The following is an 18,772-nucleotide window of genomic DNA, read 5'->3' as shown; positions in this document are numbered from 1 at the left end:
GAAGCGCCGGAGCGAATCTGAAACAATAGTAATGCCCATTAGATGGCAGCAGTGTGCCGGAAGAAAACGCTGCCTTCACCTGAGGTTTTTTACAGTGGGTAAAGCGTTGTCAAAGACTGGGAAATCAAATACAACTTGGTGTCAATGAGAAAGGTCACGCCTGCCTTTTCATTAGCTCTTTTGGATAATAACTGAGCAACTCCATCTGCTGAGGAAGCAGCGAGATGTGGTTGAAATGTTTGGAGACGCAAAGTAAGTTTTGTCAAGCAAATGGCACATGGCAAAGAGTCCTCTGCTAATATGGAGAGGAGAAAATTGGAAATGTGTGAGTTTTTCTAGGCAAATAAATGATAATTGTATGTCGACATTTAGCAAAAAAGACACAAGTTACATCATTTTTTATTGAGCAGAGGTTATTAGCCTATAGCACATTGTGTCTACCCATAAGTTGTCCACATTATCTCTTGTGCTGTAAAGAAAATGTAGCTAACCTCGTCATTTTCATTGAAGCTTCTGAAGTTAATAACTTATCCCTTTACAACTGCACTTAAACACAGTATAACACTCAAAGATACAAATATTATGAGTTCCCTAAATGTGACCAGTAGTCAGTTATTAGAGCTAGATTTTTCCTTTAAGCACACCCAAAATAGCAATTTTCCAGTAAATAACTGTTTTCAGTGCTGTGTCCCTTTGAGGATAACCAAGGACATGGGAGGGCGATTCTGATGTCTCTTGAGTCAATATACTTGAATTTGACAACAGATTTGATTAAAAAGTATTCAAAGTTTCTCCACTAAAATAATCTGGCATTGCAGAGAGGGCTGTGACACAGCTTGTTTACCATCAAATCTACAGAGACTATAGTTAAACAGTTAAATGAATATATAAATTGTGAAAAAAAGAAAATACATTTTATAGACTTGTTTTTAAAGCTAGTCAACAAAGTCTTATGGGGGCAGGGGGTTCACTCAGTACACAGCACAACGTTGTTATTGTTCCTATGTAATCAAAGCCTTGGCATCTCCTAAATAAATCTGTATGACAGCATTTATGCACGTCTGGATGACATGACATGTCGTGCCGTAGCAAACAATAATTACAGTGGGCTTGTGTCAAGTATCCCACAACACCCTATTGCTATGAGGAGCGCCGCCTATTATAAAGGCTCTAAATAGCATATACGTTAGGGTAATTTTAAAGCTATGTAGCCATTAGCTGCCTTTGTTAAGATAATTAGCTTGGTTTTAATTTGAGTGTGGAGAATCAACTGTTTCTATCAGCTCTGTCACACAGAGCAAAGACAGACTATAATTTTCCCCTCTGTCTATCTCTATCTGTACACTCCCCCCCCCCTCCTGTTTTTCTTTCTGTCTGTCTGAGAGGTTGCTGTGTGTCCTGCTGTCAGACGGCAGAGAGCCCCCTGAGTTTTTGACCTTTATCACTGCCCAAACAGAAGCGCTCTTTCCATCCTCCATCCTTTTACCCCTCTGTTCATCTGCTCTCCTCAATGCTTGTCCGTCTGTCCTCACCCCCCCCAATTACTCTCCGTCTCCCTCCATAATGAAGTCAGGGAAGCTATAACTCGCCATTAGTAAACAGGCCCCCATTATACAGTCAGCAGACAGCTATCAGCCATCCCGAAAGTCCCTAGATACCCACATGACGACATTGTAGCTTTATCTGTCTATATTAATTCTCTTCATCCTCTGTACACCTGACCTTCCTTCTCTCCTTCCTTTCCTCCTCTGATTCATTACTCTCTTCCTCCTTGTATCATCCCTCTCTCCCTTCTTGACTTCCCTAAGTTTCCTTTCCCGTCTTTCTCCTCATTCCTGCTCTATCTTTCCTCCACCTTTGACCCCCACCCCCAGCCTCCACCCCTTCCCGTCTGCATACTTTCTACCTCCCACAACCTCTTATATCACTTTTCATCTCCTTCCCAGCATTTCCCTAACCCTCCTTCTCTTCATCCCACCACTTCACTGGGCCTCCTCCTCCTCCTCAACCTGCCAAATTTGTGTCTCTTTCTTTTTCTCCACCTCCTGCAATCCCTCAGTTCCATTTTCACCTCCCATCATCTCCCTGTTCTCTCCTCTTGCCAACATTCCTGCTCCTCTCTCCCCAATGTCCTCTCTGTTTTCTCTTCTTATCCTCCTCCTCCTCCTCCTCCTCACAACCGCCTCCCTGTCTCCCTCTCTCTCCTCCTCTGAAGGAGGAGAAGAGAGGAATATTGTATGTGATCAATTTTCTTATTCACCTCATGTCTCTGTTCCTTCATTTCCTCCACCTTTCCGTCCCTCTTTCTCCTCAACACCCACCCCACACCCCACACCCCAATCTCACTGACCTCGTTTTGTTCCTCTTCCATCTCAGTGGTCCTCCTCCTTCCTGCCAAATGCCTGATTTAGTGTCCGACGGCCTCATGATTTGCAGCCCATTTAAAATTGCTGTGGAGTGGTCTGTCCAAAGGGGTCATGTGGCCCATATGGGTTCTCATTTTCTCTGGACTTTTTTACCTGAAAACCAAATGTTGCAAATGTGCATTTCAAAACAAAAGAATACAAATCTGGCTTTGTCCCTTGGTACTGTCCACTTCAGATGTAGTTTCACTGAAAATTTGCCTGGAAACAGCTATGGGAGGTAATAACACATAATAGTGCTCACTGAACATGAGAACACACTTTGCTGGCTACCTAGAGGCTACAGCGGTGTTCTGCATGTCCCTACATGATTGGAAATGACACCACAGTACATGTTTCTTTATGTATTCCTCATGGAGATTTGTTTTTACCTCACAGAGTACACAATGATCTCATGCCCAGAGGCTGAAGCATCTCAGAGAAAATGTCTGGCTGAAGTGCCCTTCACAGGTATCTACTAGGTGAGTGTGATTCATCCAATGCAGGGATGGAAAATAAAAAAAATAAAAAAGGAGGGAGGAATGGAGTGAGAGAGAAATAGAGAGGTATACCATGAGACACAACTTTGCTATTTTAGCTTAAACACGCAGGGAGCATACAGATATTCTTCGCTCACTAACAAATTGTCACAAAATATTATATATAACAAGCATAATTCAGTGAGTCGTACTATCTCATTTTCAAGCGGGTACGTGCACACACAAACACGAGGGGGCTTATAGAAGTGAGAGATACTGATGGGGGTTAATGTCTCAAACTGTGTGTGACTAATGGTCCATGACCACTGGTTCATGACTTTACTCCTAAGAGAAGGCCTGGCACTTATCCTGCTGTCCAAGTGTACGCACACACACACACACACACACACACACACACACACACACATAGAGGAGGACAAAAAACAAATGTGGGTAGTAAAGAAAGTAGGAAGAGGCAACAGAGGAGCTGTGGAAGTGAGAGTAACGGCGTTAAAGGAATGAAAGAGGAAAAAATAAAGTATGGGAAGGGAGTTGAAAAAAAGGAGGAGAGAAGGATAATGATTAATAAAGGAAGAAGGGAACGGGAGGTGGGGGAGATGCGAGGGTGCAAGAGGGAGGAGGAGATAAGACGGTGAGAAAATAATGAGAGAATGAGAAGTAACAAAGGTGAGAGGTGAAGAGAAGGAATCAATGCTGAAGCCATTTTTAATTGATAACTTATAAAAGGCCGTGGTCCACCCGCACAGGTGTTTTTACTCATTGTTCCTGATAAGACCTCTTCTCAAGACTCAGCGGACATGTAAAAACCCTGCTTGAATGACATCTCCCTCACTCTCCTGTTAGCTTTGTCGCACCTGCTGGAATGAGACAACTTGAGACAAAGGGTGCATCCCAATACCCACACTCACAGTCTTGAGCACTTAAAGTGTTGTCACATGTCTGATGTATACCAACACACACTACACTTAACCTACACTTGATGCACACTTCTCCTAACACCGCTTTGATATTCAGAGCCAAGTGTATCCCACAATTCACCACAGTATATTGTGCAACACAAGACCAGAGGTTGGCAGTTTTACGTGACATAAACTGACAAGAAGAAGTTGGGTTGAGCGTGAATATTATTATTCTTATCCAAACACTAAATTATGTCAGAACCTCCGCAGATGGTTATCATCTGATATTAACAATGAATTTGTTCTTCTTGATGAGATTGATGAGACTAGTATTGTTATATATCACTGTCAAGATAAATATGACAGTGAGTTTAATGTGAGTGAGCTTAATGTGAGTTTTTTACTGTCATCTGATTGTAACTGGAATACTGTTTGGTTGAGCCTACTTTACTCTCACTTCAACAAATCATAGAAGCTTGATTGAAGAAATGCAGAAAAGACAGTTGTCTAAAATTCACCCCTTATTCTGCCAGTTTAACGCTTTCAGTATGAAACAGGAACAGCAGGAAATAAGTGAACAGTTAGGCTGTTATTAATAAGACGAAGCTGCGCTGCATTATGCATCTTTTCCTGTGAATCTCTTGTGCTTAGGTAGACATTCTGAATCCAGTACTGGAAGGGCAACAGAAAGCAAATGCACTGAATGGCTATTGCGGAAAAAGAATGTCAACTATAAATTGTATCAAAAAAGATTTGAATGAGTTTGAATTCATGAAAAGTTTTACTTTAAATGTCTTCATACCTTTACCTATTTATCTACCTAACTAACTAACTAACCAGGCAGATTGTATTGCACTATCCAAAGAAGTATTGGGTAACTCCACTCCAGCTGCTTTATGAAGACAACTGTGTGTGTAATGATACCTGCGACAGTCGATACTTTCTGCCTGTCCAACAAAAAAAAAAAAACTGTCTGTTGCTGCCCTTCACATTCAGTTTAATGAGCTCTTCTCTTGGCTCTCTCCTCCTCTCACTCAGCCTCTCTGTCTTTTTCTCTCCCTCTGTTTATGGCTAAACTGTCTGCAGACATTTTTTTTCTAAGTCATCTTCTTGTCTGCCTAACCTGGTCTGCTTTCTAGTGTGGCTGAATCCTACAGTTTGGTGGTGGTGGTGGTGGTGGTGGTGTGTGCACATGTGTTTTGTGTGGTGCATGCATGTAGGTGAGTGTGTGTGTGTGTGTGTGTGTGTGGTCTGTCTTTAGCCCAGTTTGAATCTTTTATGCCCTCTGGGAGAGGGACCAAAACTCCACACCATGTTGTTAAACTGCTCCCCTCCTCTCCTCTCCCACATGCTATCCCCCCGCTCTCTGCCTCTTCCCAAACATCTTTCTGCCTCAGAGTCCTCTTGGATCTCAAGGGCCCATCTGTCCAGTCAGATTGGCCTGTGTAGGCTGAAGGCTGCTTTTCAACTGTTGTGAACATAAACCAAGCAGGTTTTCCAATAAAGGACACACTCTGCTGACACTCAAGCCATCAATTTTAGCTTAAAAGGGGACAGATAATTGTTTTTCCTGATAATGAAGTAAAACTTCAGGTATTTCCCTGACAATCCACTCCACATTGACAGCAACTTGCAACGATATATGTGGAATGATAGTCAGCATTGCTTTGTGTGTGGATAAAACCTGCCAAATTTCTAACCAGGAGGCTGTCCTGCTCTCCCACAATAGCTCATTATGCATGACGGTGACAGTAAAATTAGCCATGTCTACATGACTGGTGAGAAAAGCACCTAAATTTCGAAGCAGCATCAACCTCATGTTCTCTTTTGTGAGAGCCTGTCCTGCCCGCTGGCTACCACACAGCTCAGTAACCTCTTCTGTCCTTCACTGGAGAGGTGACATAGAGAGGGAGAGTAGGCGGGGGTGGGGGTGGGGGGGGGGAAGATGTTAGGGAAAAAACGAGGAAGCCATTGGTTTGAAAAGACAGCTGTTTTAAAGTACCAGCCGTGAGGGATTGGGGTGAGGGGGAAATCAAGCAGCTGATGAGGGAGAATAAGGAGAGGAGAGATAGATTCAAAGAACTCAGGGGGGAGGTTATTTTGATATTCATCATGGGTGTGAGTCTTTAAGGTCAGCCTGGTCCACTGAGCTCCCCAGAGGTAGAGTAATAAGTCATGATGCTGTTGGCTCTGGTTGGGAAAAAAGGGCGACCAAGAAGAGCTTTTTATTTATTTGAGCCTGTCAGATAGGAGCAGCTTCACCAGCACTGCTACTTATTCATCCCAGCTTATTTTGTGCATCTGTTGTCAAATTAGGACAAATTAATGTGGAATAACAAGGAATTCGATTGTGCTGTTTATCTCTATAGTGTATAACCTAAATGGCTGTGATGTACAGTGAGTGTAAAATAAGGGATCAGGGCTGCAAAGAGTGGTGTCACGGTATCATCTGCTATAGATGAGTTATTGATTATACTGCTAGTGCAGCATGTTCAGTGTTCAGTAAAAGCAAAACAGAACTATAAATCTGAACTAGAGAACAAAATGGCTGCAAAAAAAAAAACTTTGGCTCAGCCCGGTCAAGCATGAGAACTATAGCAGGCCTCAGGAATCCAGAGAACAGCCTGTCATGTCACTTTGGATGAAATTCAGGAAATGAGTCACAAACTTGAAGACAATCAGCACTTTGACATAGACCAAAAGCATGTTGAAAAGGTCTTCCTTTCAAGTAAGAGTAAATAAGAGTCATGGACCTGGCTACATTTGCGGTCGCTTACTTAAATCTTGTGCAAAAGAACTGAGTCTTGTATTCCACTACATTTTTAATAAGTGTTTACAGGAGCAGCATGTACCTAAGGTCTGGAAGGATGCTGTGGTAGTCCCTGTTACCAGATCTAGTTGCCCCAAAACGCTTCATAAATTAAGACTGGTTGCTCTCATGTCAATTTTAATGAAAACCTTTGAAAAACTGGTTCTTGTCTTAAGGTTAAATCTTAGGGAAAACTGAGCATGCACTTGCTTATAGGCCACACAGAGGAGTAGAACACTTTGAGGGAAATGGGTTTCATGCTAGACTTTATTTGTTGACTTTTCCTCTGCTTTTAACATATTCAACTGCATATTTTAACCAGCAGACTTTTAGAACAATTTGACTTAAGTAACAATCTTGTGGGCTGAATTCTCAACTTTTTAACTAATAGGACACAAAGAGTGAAGGTAAATGGAATTCTGTCTGACCAAGTTTGCTCCTCCACTGGCTCCCCACAGGGATGTGTTGCTGTCGGCCTACTATTTATGCTCTACGCAAATATGTGTCAGAGCAGGTGTGAAAACAGGACCATTTTAAAGTACGCAAATTACTCTGCTATTGTTAGTCGGCTCCAGGACAATGAGACCGGCCACAGCCTGCTCATCCACGTATGTATCTATAGCCAAAGACATGATAATTGATTTTAGAAGTCAAATCCATTAAGGATCAGACAGTGGAATGTGTGCAATCCTACAAATATCTTGGGACGATTATTGTATTTTTGACCTTGTATTTTACCTTATTTATTCTAGTGGTTATGCATTTTAGTGTTTTTATTGTTATTTTTCTCTTTTTAAGTCCTAATTATTGGAGCCTTGAGCACTTTATCATGTTTGTCTATTGTCTGTGCTATTTGTAAAATGTGTGTCAAGATAGATGCCTGTTTTCTCCTGCTGCAAACCAAATCTACTTACAGGCACAAATAAAGTAACCTGAACGTGAACCCTCAGTTTGCTGCATCAGCACTAAAATCTGTTAAAATTTGCAACTCTAATCTTGTTATAATCACCATTAGCAATCACTGGCAATCACATGGTCAAACAATAACAAATTACAGTGTGTGATTTAGACATGACATTTGAAGATGTTACCTTGGATTTAGGGAAACTGAAATCAGTGTTTTTTATTACTTTTTGACATTTCATAGACTAAATGATCCGATTAACCAAGATAATAATTGTCAGATTTATCAATAATAAAAATAATCGTTAGATGCAGCCTTAGTGCAATTCAAATGTTTGTTATTTACAAGATAGAACACTTTTCAATGGGTTGTTAACAGCTCATTTAGCACTGAAGTGACATGTTGATCAGGTTGGTTGCAGTCTCAACACACAAACAGTGCGATCATCAATATAAGTTCATAACTGGTGTACACAGAGGCATTATTGCATGTATATAGAGACTATCTTTTATTTCTTAAAAACAGCTCAGCAGACCAGAGCAGTTTGTGGAAAAATGAGAAAAAAAACAACAAATCACTAAGCATCCGCTTCTAGTCTCTCAATTTTCAGCTATTTAATTTCAGTCAGAGGGAGAGAGGGGAGTCCAGGGAGGGGCTGTGATATACATTTCCACCTGCTAATCTTCCACATCTGGTGCAACAGCTGGTATTTCTGAGACACATCTGAATTGCTGATTGAACAAAGGTACACCTGGTGCAGTGCAGTGGACAAAATAAAGCTGTAATTAAAGAGCAACTGAACACCATCTCTTGTTTTTGCGGACCTCCACCGTTTTAACCTCTGCAGTGATGTAGTGTGCTTCACATTGAGGTCAGTGGACTTTAACATCACTCTAGGGTGTGGTTACAGGTGCAACAGAGCACACCTCTGATCTCAGCTGAGGCACAACAGAGAAGGCGGTGCTTTTCAGTTCAATTATTGACAGTTAAAAAGACAATTACATCTGATTGACAAGAGCCGTGACACTGTTTACATAAAAGTTGGTAAACTCTTCAAGTAAAGGCGTGGACTGCCCGTCCACCTCAAGGTGTAATTATCAGTCTTTACAGCTTGAGCACCTGGTGTGGAAGTTAGTATGCACACAGTTTTTTTACAATTGGTTACATGTAAGGTTCAATAATAGGTCCACATCTTCAAAACTCTTCACATAGTTAACCAGTCCCTCCAGGAAATTGCGATTTTACAGTTGCAATAATGAGCACAAATTTAAGAAATCTCTGCAATGTTTGCAATAGCTTGTAATTTTGTGCATGAAATTTTGTGCAACTTTTGTGCATGAAATTGCCAAATCAACTGTGATTTGGGCTAATTGCCACATTTCGTGTTGCAGTGACTTACGTCATCGCAGCGCACATCCAGCAAGGATTCAGGTGAAGATGGAAAAATCTCACCTGCCAACAAAAATAACTACCATAGAACGAGCAAAACAATTCCCAAATGTTCCCACATGAGGTTTGCATTCAGTTAGTCAGAAGAATACAAGTTGATGTTTTGTTCATTCAGACAGGAAAGATGGACATAATCTACCTCAAACATAAAAACAGGAACTTTGGAAATGAAACCATATTTTTATGTTAATGTGTTTATTTTAATGGCATTGTTGATTGATTTTATTTGGTGCTAATGTTGAAGTGAAAGTTTATTTAATAAAGGCTTATAAATGGAACTCAAGTACAATATTTTCTTTTTTTATATAACTATGAGCACATGGTTCTCACGTTCAGAAAATAAATTAAAAAACTAACACTGAAATATAGTTGTTCCTGTGATATGCAGTATGCTTTTTATCGAAGGAAGTGATTACATATTACTCTCTATTGGAATTAGTTTAGTTAGTAATTCCCACAATTTTACCGCAAAAAGAGCACATAAAACATTGCAAGTAGTATAGCAATTTTTGAGAGAAGCCGCTGCAAAATCAAGCATTTTTGGCCGCAATAATCACAAAATAACTCTGATTAACTTCACCAACACACTGCTGGGCACAGCAGTTCATTTTACACACAAAAACAAATAACTAACACTTGATTACAACTGACAACAACTTGTGTCAAGCAGAACACATTGAGATAAAACAAAAACAAAAAAAACACTAACAACAGGCAGCACATGATATATCTTTTTATGGCAGTCTTTGAAGTAGTCAATCACTTTGTGATCTCTATTTTTTTGTAGAACAATAATGAACACATCAGAACTATAAAATAACACATATGGCATCCAGTGGCAGCTGTTGTTTTTTTGGTTTTTTTTGGACAAGGGAGGGGACTTTTTAAAATTATATTAAAATTTATAATGGAAAGTCTATGAGAAGATATCTCTATGAGAAGTGCTCATGTATTCCTACTTCATGGACAGTTGTCCCATGTGGAAATGCATAACATATGAAAACATGGTACCAATAGCGCCACCATGTGGTCACTTAACAAACAAGTAATGTCAGTAATACAGGAACACAAGACTGAATGTAAAGTAATTGTAAAAACCCATTTGACATGTATGCTATTACCATGTATCACCAGCAGGGTGTGCTGAAGCACTACTGCTTGGCTTAGCAAAAATGGACAATTCAATACTGTTAAAGCAGAAATAATAATTCTATGTGGGGTTATTATCAACATTATTAAAATGTGAACACCAACAAACCCACACAAAGCTATATTTAAACAAAAAGCTAACATAATGACACAATTTCCAGTAAGAAAGGGCAGCTAGTAGCAGTGATGACGCTAACACACACTACACAAAGTTTACAGGTAGTGAAAAAGTAGCTGCATGTGTCCCAAACCATCAACCAGCAGCACGGGTTAATTGCACAGAAGCTCCCTGTCATACAAACAACGTTAGCATGAAAACAATAAAGTAATGTTAGCGTATACATAATTCCTGCTGTTTGATTGCTGTACAGGATAGATTTTCGTAACATTTGGAACATTAACTCTCTGAAAAACTGAAACCTGCTTGTGCGCACATCTCACTGATGACGTTGCGGGGAAATTCCACCAATAAAAATAGGACTGTACGGGGTGCAGAGAGCTGTGTCCCGTGACAAATCTGAAGCAATCAATTATAGCGCAGCCTCAGGTCACCTGCTTGCCAAAAGTTGAAGGACCTACATACACACTCATTTGGCTGGCGCCCTTCAAACAGGAAGTGTATGTATTCACACCAAATGAACCAAATACAATTTGTAAACCAATTTTTAATAAATGCTGGCATGACTATAAGACACAGAGTAACAATAAACATGTTTTATTTCGTGACATATAATTAGTTTATGTTTAGCATGTTTTAATTTAATTCTTCTCTGGATAATTGGATTGGGGGCGGCACCACAGTGTTCTACATTGACCAGCCACCAATGATGGAATCATGTAGTAAACAAAAAACTCTTAAACAAACCAAATTATGTTTCATATTTTAGATTCCTCAAAGTAGCCACCGTTTGCCTTGATGATGATGATGATGCTCTTGGCATTCTCTAAACCAGCTTCATGAGGTAGTCACCTGGAATGCTTTTCAGTGAACAATGTACTTTGTCAAAAGTTAATTGGTGGAATTTCTTGCTTTCTTAATGCATTTGAGACCATCCTTTGCATTGTGCTGAGGTAGTATTGGTATACAGCAAATAGCCCTATTCAACTACTGTAGTAATTCATATTATGGCAAAAACCACTCAACTAAGTAAAGAGAAACAACAATCTATCATTACTTTAAGACATGAAGGTCATTCAAACCGGAAAAGAACCTGAACTTTGAAAGTTTGAAAATTTCTTCAAGTGCAATCGCAAAAGCCATGAAAAGCTATGATGAAACTGGATGTCATCATGAGGACCGCCCCAGGAAAGGAAGACCAAGAGTTACCTCTGCTGCAGAGGAGGAGTTAATTAGAGTTACCAGCCTCAGAAAAATAACAGCACCTCAGATTAGAGCCCACATCAATGCGTCCCGGAGTTCAAGTAGCAGACACATCTCAACATAAACTGTTAGAAGGAGACTCCGTGAATCAGGCCTTCATGGTCGAATTGCTGCAAAGAAACCACTACTGAGGCAGAGTAATAATAAGAAGAGAATTGCTTGGGGCAAGAAACAGAAGGAATGGACATTAGACCAGTGGAAATCTATACTTTGATCTGATGAGTCCATATTTGAGATTTTTGGTCCCCACCGCTGTGCCTTTGTGAGACGCAGAAAAGGTGAATGGATGGTATGTGCATGTGTAGTCTTGCAATACCGCGATCTCCACCTACCACATTCTGGGGATTTTCAAATGCACGGTAGTTGTGGCGAGAACGGCCACTAACAAACCTACACCCCTTACATTTTTGTCAAGGACACGCCTTACCAGAAATTATGCTCTCCCCCCATTCTCCTCCATCTGCACTGCCCCAATATGATGGGCTGCTGTAAAGACTTTGGATTGGTTCTGCAATGCATGTTTTTTTTAAACTCTTTAATTATTTCCACCCAGTTCTAACAACAAAACCTGGGGGACTGTCTTCAGTTTCTATGAACGAAGTGTTTCAAGACTGATCTGTGAGTCTACTGCATGTGCGGCTCCCACCGTGAAGCATGGAGGAGGAGGTGTGATGGTGTGGGGCGGCTTTGCTGGTGACACTGTTTGTGATTTATTCAGAATTCAAGGCACATTTAACCAGCTTGGCTACCACAACATTCTGCAGCGACACACCATCCCATCTGGTTTACACTTAGTGGGACCGTCATTTGTTTCTCAACAGGACAGTGACCCAAAACACACCTCCAGTCTCTGTAAGGGCTATTTGACCAAGAAAGAGAGTGATGGAGTGCTGCATCAGATGACCTGGCCTCCAAAATCACCCAACCTAAACCCAGTTGAGAGGGTTTGAGATGAGTTGGACTGCAGAGTGATGGAAAAGCAGCCAACAAGTGCTAAGCATGTGTGGGAACTCCTTCAAGACTGTTGGAGAAGCATTCCAGGTGACCACTTCATGAAGCTAGCCTAGAGAGGGCTGATTGTGCAAAGCTGTCATCAAAGCAAAAGGTTTGAGGAATCTAAATTATGAAAGACATTTTGGTTTAACATTTTTGTTTACTACATGATTGTATTAAACAATGTGTTATGTGTGTATGTGTTACTTCATAGTTTTGATGTCTTTAATATTGTTCTATAATGTAGAAAATAGAAATAAAGAAAAACCCTTGAATGAGTAGGTGTGTCCAAACTGGTACTGTATGTTGTTTTTTTAATTGATGATGAATTGTGTATATTGTATAAACAAACTCTTCATTACACAATAGAAAAACAAAATTTGTAACTACAATGTATTCTACAAGAACAAGTCATAGAAATGCAGCAGGGAAGGTTTCAGTGGGCTTTTGGTTGAACATAGATGTATTTCAGTGTGGTTATGATTTGGCAAATGGCCGTCCACATGAATTTGTGTTAGTTTTTGAACATAAACTGAAGAGTTTTGAAGTGAGTATGTAAGCATTTGCAAAATGGGCCGCAGATCCACAGAGTTTTGTTGGTTGTTTGTGTTTGAGTGAGAGAAGTATTCAGGAAATTTGAAGGCTGTAGTCACTTTCTGTGTGAAAGCCATGCAAATGTTCTCACAGCTTGGTCCATAATTGTTGCTGTTGTGTTTTGTCAAGTGTTTTGAGTTGTGAATGAGACAGTGTAGACGCTTACAACAATTAATATTTTTGGATTAACTTAGAGAAATCTCTCCAATAAGCTGAGAAAGGAGATTGCAAAGCATCTAACAAAATAATTGCTAAAAATTAAAAATTGATAAATTCAAAAAGTAATCTAGTGATGGAATTGTAGAACTGTCACTGATGAACCCTCTGTGTCAAAACCCAGTGCATAATCATATAACACCCAGTTTTAGAATAACAAAAACTGTGTGATGAGAAAACAATAAGATTTTTATTAGACTGGCTGCTCACCCTCAGAGTGTCCCTGCTTTTGGTCCTGTTATAGGCTCCGACCCCCCTGTGACCCTGAATGTAAGCAGGTTTAGAAAATAAATGGTTGAATGAATGGTCTAAAGGATCATTTATAACCATTTTCCAATATCTGGACAGATGGAAGAAGCCCCAGAATGCTTTCAGCCATGTGCTCCCAGCTGTTAGGTATGATCTATAGTGGTTTGGATGAGGTCATTAGATTATATCATTGCCCTGCATAGTTCTGAAGAACTGCATGGCCACTTTACAGTACGGGGTGCATCATACAGTTACCTCTTGACGGTCTAATCAAATACAATAACCCTTCCCAGAAACACAGCTAAACAAATTCAAGAGTGGTTTCAAATGACTTGAGGTGCTTCCCCAGTCACCTAATCTAAACATCATTGAAACTTAAAGGGGAATGATGGAGCCTAGAGTGCTTTTGTTGTGTAATTTTTCCATTCCCCTGTATCACCACTCCACTCTTGAGATTGGAAGCCTGTGTACGATTTTTAACCTCCATTTAACCAGGGCAAACTGTTTAAGAACCCATTCTTATTTACAGCAACAGCCTGGGGGAGTAGTACACACATTCAAACAGTAACAAGAACTACTGCTGTTTCACAGTTAGGGGTTCTGCAATCTCAATAACAAAAGTCAGCAGAAATGCTTATTTGATAATTTAGGAGACTTATCTTAACCTGAATGTCCTCAAGGTTGAGCATTCTTTACACTAAATGGTTCTTTGTCCAACCATGTCTAAAGGCAGAAATCTTCATAGCTGTTCTGAATGGCCACACTAAAAGGCGGGAAAGACATTTCTAGCAGCTAATTTCATTTCATACCATTCCGTCTTTATTTCTGTCACACTACAAACTGCTCTGATGGCATGTTGTTTGAAGCTTATTAATATTTCTTAATTGTTTAGGGTCCCCTACTACTGACACTTCTAAAAAGTTATGTTTTTGTCTGTTGATTACTGAAAGCAGGACTTAAAACTCTGCAGTGTGAAATTCTTGTTTTTTGCTCTTTGAGAACATTTTTGTAAATGAAACTTGCCCACAAACTGAGCACAACATGTAGCCTTATATGGCAACTTTAGGGCCGTTGATTATGCTAATGATTAAATCTCACAAACATGAACAGGTGATATTCGTCATGCTGAAACAAGCGATTTACGGCAAGTTCAGGGAGTAAAGACAGTTTGTTGAATCTGGCTTGGAACACTCGTGTGAGCAAACCTCACAAAATAAAGGCAGACAGTTTTAGGATAAGAATACAAAAATGTGCTTGCATGAGGCCCATTGTGTTGCACTCGAAAAGTGACAAGTAGTTGTATGAAGAATGTAAAATAGAGCTTGAGAGAGAATTTCAAATCCTGCTTACTGTACTTTCTCACCTTTGCAAATCTGCCACTTTTTATATTTAGCAGAGTATTTACTCACGATGTAAATGAGCACAGCTGCAGTCCAATGGATTTTCCACAAATCCTTTGTTACTATCCCCAACAGTGTTATATCGTCACTTCATAGTATTTTAACTCTCACTTTCCAACTCTGCAATCTAATAACTGTTTTGACTTGTCTGATGATCTGAATGCTTACAAGTTGTAAACATCACTAAAATCTGAGTAGTTGCCAGCTGTCAATACATTCATCCAACCTCCATCCCATCTACCTGTGCATGGTTGCAGGTGGCTGGATTTTATCCCAGCATACACTGGGCGAGAAGTGGGGTAAGGCTTTTAATACGTGACGTCAGTCCATCACAGGTCACGTCAATTGTGTTTATTATATATTTTTTATAACTTTTTGATGGTGTATTTACAGTTAATTTAGTAACATGCTGTGTATTATACATTCATCCAGTGCTCCATTTTCTAATCCACTGTTCAGGGTCACCAATCTATCACACATTCACACTCACATTCACACCTATAGGCAAGTTAGAGTGTCCAGTTCACTTAACCTCTGTCTTTGGACTCTAGGAGATAGATGGGTAAAAGTAATATAGTTGCTGAGGAAAATATTTTACCTGGGTTTAAAATATACATGTATGTGTGTATATATATATATATATATGTATATATATATATATATATATATATATATATATATATATGTCAGGACACTACTTGCTAACTAGCTGAATCCATCCATCATCCCTCTATCTGCCTCTCAGTGAAGTTTCCTTTCACTGACATTTCTTTCATTATCAGTAGGACCAGCTAACCAATACTCAGCAAGAAAATGCACTCAGGCACCACATATAGAAAAACACACACATGCTCAGCTGCTAGACAGAATCAAACACAGGCATGTACACTCGCATAGTTGAGGGCCAAAAACTGATGCCCACACACAGGCACATAATAAGTGAGCACACACACACACACACACACACACACACACACACACATATGCAATACTCTCTACTGTCAGCGGATAGCTTTTTAGCATGCATCCCTGGTAGCAACCTCTTGAAAGGAAGAAAATCATGATATGACTCATAATGATTTCCATCTGCTCTATGTACAGTATGTTTGCCAGGGACACATCATGTCTATTAAAACTGCGGACAGCTGCATCTTTTTGCTTACAGACAATAACTGGCCTCTATAAAACTTTAATCAATGGATGAAATGACTAGGTAAACAGAGCCGCTGTGTCTCCGTCCGTGTGATTGTGTCTGAGTGCGCTTCAGCAAATGAGTAAAAGAAAGCAGGTCAGGTAAAAGTGTCATCGATTTATGGCTGGCGTCTGAGGAATGAAGAAGCCATTTATTATGGAAGAGCATTAGTAATGTATGCATATCTGAACGTGTGTGTGAGGAAAGGAGAGAGAAAGAGGGTGGGGGGGACAGAGCATCATCATTAATACGGCTCCTCCATTAGCCTGAGTGCTTCCGTGACAACATAATGGCTGTCGCCCAGACAACAGGGTCACCATAGTTATGAACACACCCGGCAACTGCTGATGTCAATGTAGTAAAGTAGGTCCCGAAGTCCCACTTGGCTGAAGCTCTTCCACAGATGCACACACACACACACACACACACACACACACATACAAACACTCAGCTTGGGCGGGGCAACTCTTTGGGATTTGAGAGGTTTTTGAACTAATCAATAATGAAAGAAGGAATGATGGGAAATGAGAGGAAGACCCGAACAAGTGAGCGAACGAGGAAGACCGGAGGGAAACTGCGAGTGGCTGAAAATGAGAGAGACAGAGAGCAATGGAGAACCCTCCCTTGAGAGTTGTTTCCAATACAGAGCAGTTACAATGGAGTTACACAGCCCATTTTCACAAAAAAGCATCTCAGTGGTAAGATTGCTGTTCAATTATCAACCGATGGACCGAGAAGTGCTCAAGATGTTTTTGTGATCTAGCTAGTATTTACTGTAACTCGGGTCGAATGGGTTCTAGAGTAATGCAAGGCTGATGAGAGGGGCAGCGGAAGACAAACAGATGAAGAAAAAGAAGAAAATCGAGTAGTGAAGGGAAGAAAAAACAAGAAAGAGTTGGCACACTTGACGCTTTTTTGGTGTGTATTTAGATTTTCCAGACCAACAGCTGTATGGCCTCCCCCACCCAAAAAAGAGACAACGTGATTGACTTTCTCAGGATAAATGAGAACAAATGAATCACACAATACTGATGAAGAGCAGAGAATTTGGTGTAAAATTGTCATCCTAACGATTTAAAGTCACCCGTCTGTGGTTTTAAAATTTGAGCATTTCCAAATCATGTTGGATTAAATCAAAACGAAATCGGAAGAAATTGGAGCCGTCCACTGTTTAACGACTCTATTCCCAACTTCATTAAGAGAAGTTGTCTGTCTTTCACCGACTTTGCTTGAATCTGTGATGTCTATTGATTTATTTTTGTGTTTACTCCTCATGCAGGGCATACATATCCTCCACTAATTAGCAAAAAGGTCAATTTTGTGTTTTTGTTGACAGGTTGAGTCAAATTGACTTTGGCTTATTCGGCTTTCTTTGCCGTCAGCGGGCTGTAAATGCTAAGAAGGGATAAGTTTGAAAAAGTGTCTTAGGGAGCAAACACAAGTGATAGTGCAGTAGACCATACAGAGAAGAGCGAAGGAGGTGAGAAAGACGTTAGTAAAGGTTGCGGTTCATTCTGTACTAATCAGATCATAACATCGAACCACTGCAAGAGTACAAAGTTTATTATACAAGGACATACTAAGGAATGAAAGATGTGCCTGTGTGTACATAACACCCCGAGAAATTGAAAGTGTTTGTGTGAGTGAAACCACGTGCATGGCAACACATACAGCTGTATCTGTGTGTGTGTGTGTTTTTTTTTGTGTTAGAAATGTACAGAGCAGCAGGCAGGGTCCCACAGGCAATAAAATCTATATTTCAAGAGCTGCAGAGCTGCTGTAGACTTCTGCCTGCTGCTTTGAAGACCAATACTAGAGGGGAAGGGTGGAGGAGAGAGAGAGAGAGAGAGGGGAGGAGGGGGATGAGTGTAGTGGTGGGTGGAGGGGAGGGGGTTGGAGGTATACTAGGCCAAGGACTGGAGGGAAAGCAAAGGACTGGGTGAGGAGACGGGGGGGAATGTGACACATTTATTAAATGGAGAAGGATGGGAGAGAAGGCATGAAAAACTGATAATAATCACCAGATGCACTCAGTAAGAACAAGTGCTGGTGAAGCAATCGTGCCAGATCCTACGCTGGAAAATAACACTCCACATGATAGCTGGCATTAGACAGTGCTGCTCAGCAAATTAGAGAAGAGATTAAATGGAAATGATGACTCACTTATCTACCGTCCCTTCATTGTCATTGTCTACAAATACCCCCTTGACGCACTTGTGCATTTGTTAGGGTGTACATTACAGACATGGTATGCAAAGATCATTTCCTACATACATATGTGACTCTTTTTTTCCAGAATGTTGTCGAATGAAATGCTGAAAGAATAATAAAAAAAAAAATAGACGTTCAGATATCTGACTTCCAACGTCTCACCATGTGACTCATTCAAACAGCACAAATAATCAAATAAAAGCTTATCGTGTGATGAGAATAAACAAAATATTGGGATTAGTGTGTGCTTTGATGTGGTGTTGTGGAAGCTAATTCCTTCCTTTTATGGTTAACCTAATGTCTGGTGCCTTAGTCATAAAATTAAATGGCATGCAGGATATAGTAAGTTGTGTTTCTCCATCCTTTGCAGTAAGTCGAAGTTAAGAGAACGCAGCTCACAAATGTTTAAAATGCCAGCGCTGAT

The 18,772-nt window shown here is 40.3% G+C and overlaps 1 protein-coding gene across 4 annotated transcripts in view; it reads left to right on the top strand.

Annotated features, from left to right (window-relative positions):
- The first annotated feature begins 77 nt into the window (after positions 1-77).
- The window catches only part of cacna1ha (calcium channel, voltage-dependent, T type, alpha 1H subunit a), a 170,202-nt gene continuing 151,507 nt past the window's right edge, over positions 78-18,772 (top strand). For 3 of the 4 annotated variants that reach the window (XM_044331855.1, XM_044331854.1, XM_044331853.1), the window contains exons 1-2: positions 78-252; positions 2,802-2,884. The gene's annotated coding sequence lies outside the window, so the exon portion shown is untranslated. Of the gene's footprint in view, positions 324-2,801; positions 2,885-18,772 lie in introns of all 4 variants that reach the window. The other variant, XM_044331856.1, reaches the window with a different exon arrangement.

Source organism: Thunnus albacares, chromosome 17 (assembly GCF_914725855.1).
Source record: "Thunnus albacares chromosome 17, fThuAlb1.1, whole genome shotgun sequence".
In the NCBI taxonomy this organism is placed as follows: Eukaryota; Metazoa; Chordata; class Actinopteri; order Scombriformes; family Scombridae; genus Thunnus; species Thunnus albacares.
The sequence above is the reverse complement of the archived record's forward strand: the minus strand, read 5'-3'. Positions and strand labels throughout refer to the sequence as shown.